Below are 3621 nucleotides of genomic sequence, written 5' to 3' on the forward strand. Positions count from 1 at the left end.
GCACTTGATAGTAGTACCAGGTTTTGGGGACTTTGGCAAATTCCTTATTTTCTTATACTATTTTCTGAAGAAAGTATCACATATTCCTGGGGTTGTGATTTAAGATTTTTCCCTGAGGCATTGTCAAGGAAGTTAGGAATTTGGTTGAAGTTGATCTCTGCTAAGAGATTCAGTGGTCTGATTGGAAAATCTCACCTCAGTACATTTTAGGGTTAGAGGCTCTCCTGAAGAAAGCAGTCCTTTTCTTGATGCCTCTAGCCCGAGCTGAAGCTAGCCACAAGATACTAGATTTGGTAGACAAGTAGACAATTCAGCTGTGACCACTGCTTTCTTCCTCCCGGGATTTAATTATCAATGAAACTTTTTTGAATATAGTTTCACCAAAATTATGAAAAATGACCTCTTCGGATAATTACATGAATGTCAAATAGAAATAGCCTAACCGGTATAAATGTTACTGCCATCCAATTGTTACAGATCGGCCTTTCAGCAATGTTTAGTGTACCCTCAACAGTTTTTTTAAAAACCCAAAACATTTTATTTTAATCAAGAAGAAAACAAGGTATGTCACAGATGAAAATGACACACATATTTTTGTGCTTATTATTTAAAGAAAGGAGAAACATCTGAAATCTGTTTGCTAACTACGGTATAATACAAATTAGCCTGCAGGCACTGTGTGTGTGCTGTACCTTGTCTGCTTGCCAGCCCTGCTTAGTCCCAACGTATTAATGAGCAAGAGCAAGTATTTGAACAATCAGCATTTCCGCATTTGCATGCAAACTCTCATGCTGTGTAATTATGCACAGAGCTGGCACTCAAATTAATTAAAGCTGATTTCTCTGTGACTGCAAACTGGTCATATCCTCAGCTTTGCTTTCCTATGAAGTCATCACTCTACATTCAACGTGACACTTCTGTCCCTGGCATTCTTAGTAATGCTAATGTTCGACAATTGTGAATCCGGCAATATTTTAGATTGCAGCTGACAATGGCTGGGTGTTCTTGTGCTTTTCCTCTCCTCCCTATTTTTCTCCCTTTTGGTATGAAGATAAAGAACAGCTTTTGAATGCCTGCTTTGTAATTATCTCAAATAATAATGCAAACAAATTACATATATTGTCTCAGTTGGTTCCCTCCCTCTTTTATGACTCCACCCACTTGATTAGTGCTTACAAACAATTCATCAAACTTAAAAAACCTGTTTGTTTGATAGTAGCAAACAATTAGTTTTGATGGCTTTTGTCTTAATTTTGAAAAGGCTTTAACAAATGGTGTTTTATTTTCATAGATAAGGCTCTCATAATTCAGGATCAGAAAGATTAGGAGAGAAAGAAGCAGGAATAACTGCTAGATTTGATTAAGACTTTTTGAATCCTCATCAAACACAGCAGTATTGCAACGGAGACTATTATTTGCCAAAGAGATCCATAAACGTTAACTTCTAGGGGCCGAGGCTTTCCTCAGCTCTTCCATAATAAAGCCATCACCCTTTGGTTTCTCAGTTCCTTTGAAGGAACTGTTTCTGTGACAATTCCTTTGAAAAGACATCCTTAGAGCAATTAAGATATCTTTACGATTCTCCTTTCATAAATTTAAATCTCTGGATACAGGTGGCTACTAAAAAACATTGTCATGTAGTGCCCGGGAGATGAGCTGCTTTGACACATTCCTCTGAAATCACTCCTTAACACTCAACGACAGCTCACCATCGTCCTCATTCCTCTGTATCCCATTAGCCAGAAACTGCACAGATAACTATTCGCAGGGGCTGGGTGTCTCTTTTTAGAGCAGGCACCAAACAGTTCTATCCCTCAAGTTCAAGACCCTGAAATACACTGCCAAGAAGATTGCCCCAGTTATCTACGTTTGAAAGGAAAGATCGAGCAGGGAATCCCTTTATAATCAATCTCTAGTGATCAAACCAAGAGATATAATTGCCCTTACCTTCCCAGTAGTACTTCTGGGTCCACATAGAACATCAGTTAGCAAGCTCCCTTCAAATTCCAGTTGGCATACAAGTGAGAAAGGAGTATTGAGTTTTTCCCGGAGAGGCTTCTGGGGAGATCACAGTCACTATTATTGTGATCCGAAGCCTGCCCTTCTGTCTTGTCATGAATTTCCTACGCAGACAGGTGTCATATTGGCATGAATTTCGTTGCCAAGTGCAGTTTAAGAGGTGGGCGTGGCCGTGATCATGTAGCCAGTTCCACCTGTCTCTAAACCCTCATAACCTCCATGCTTTCAAAATTTCGCTCAGGTACCCAGGGACTTCATGAGTTACCCACGCACTGGGTCCGACTAACAGAGGTGTGGGAACAGTATCGAGTTAAGCAGCACCGTCATTGTAGTACACAATGCTCATTGCTACTGGCAAATACCTATTTGCTGAATCAGGATTGGGCTGCACTGAGCAGGACTAGGCGGTTCTACTGCTTTCTGTTTGTTTCCTTTTTAGAAACCATTCTCTTCTAATTAACCATTTAGTAAAAATATATTCTTTTTGATGTTCATTCCCTAAAAATATAGCTTTTATAAGCATAGAGAATTACTATAGTTTAACCTTTTTTTTAAGCAAGCACTTGCAAAACAAAAGGCAAAGAAAATTGAAGTTCCCCAATCAATTTTAAAATGAACAGGACTGCATATGTTGTACTTTCTGCTCTTAAACTTTCTGATAGCAAATTAAATACATTTGTTAGTTATGATTCTTTTACGTCTTATGGGAGAAGGATATAGGAGAAGTGTTCTGTAAACTTCTTAAGAAAAGGGACTCTTTTACACCTTAAGGAACAATAGACAGCTGGTAGTCAATTTTTTTTTAAATTAATGGTGGTATTTAAAAAAAGTTGATCGACTGCATATCTCCTTATAGGTGTATGTATAAATGGAATTCGGGTTTGTAAGTGGCAAGAGAAGATTTTAGAAACATGACAACATTATATGTTTTATTAATCCTTGTAAATATAGCATGACCACAACAAAGTCTAGAAAATAAGGAGCTCAATATATATAAATGGCATGTCTTTGACTTACAATTTCTAGCCATTTTATCAGTATACTCTGGAAGTGGTGGGCTATTAATTTTTTAGACTCCTCAATTCCTCAGTGACATTTATTTATTTTTTATTTTATTTTATTTTTTTTTACCAGGGGAAAGCGCGGACGCAGTCCCCCACTACCACAAATTATGCAGTCGAGTTTTCCACATTTGGGGAAATCGCAGGGGTCAGCACATCCGGAGTGCAATGGATAAGCCTCGCCTTGGGAAAACCACCTTCGTGATCATGGTATCTCCCCTGCCAGGTAAGTATCCCCCTCAGTGACATTTAAATCAAGAAAACTCTTCTTCCTTTTTTTGGAGGGGGGATTGATCTAAATTCAAATATCAAAGTTTGGCCCAATATGCTACCCAAAGGAAAAATTTCTTATGTAATATTGCCTTTTCTTCAACCTGCCCACTAGCTGGCACAAAACTGACATGTACATAATGATATTTCATAGATTTTTACTAAGTAAATAGTGGTACATTTATAACTGTGTATGTGGACACTGTAAATGATATAAATCAACTAACCTGCAAACTCTTGAAGGTTTCCTTCTTGTACAGGGCTTATGCAA

At 38.1% G+C, this 3621-nt stretch overlaps 1 non-coding gene across 1 annotated transcript; it reads right to left on the reverse strand.

The window, feature by feature from the left end:
• Window positions 1-3150: 3150 nt before the first annotated feature.
• On the reverse strand, window positions 3151-3314 carry LOC118020460. Its single transcript, XR_004681895.1, has one exon. It is a non-coding gene; the product is annotated as a U1 spliceosomal RNA (small nuclear RNA).
• Window positions 3315-3621: the final 307 nt, after the last annotated feature.

This window comes from Mirounga leonina, unplaced genomic scaffold (genome assembly GCF_011800145.1).
Source record: "Mirounga leonina isolate KUSES-001 unplaced genomic scaffold, KU_Mleo_1.0 Mir_173, whole genome shotgun sequence".
Classification (NCBI taxonomy): Eukaryota; Metazoa; Chordata; class Mammalia; order Carnivora; family Phocidae; genus Mirounga; species Mirounga leonina.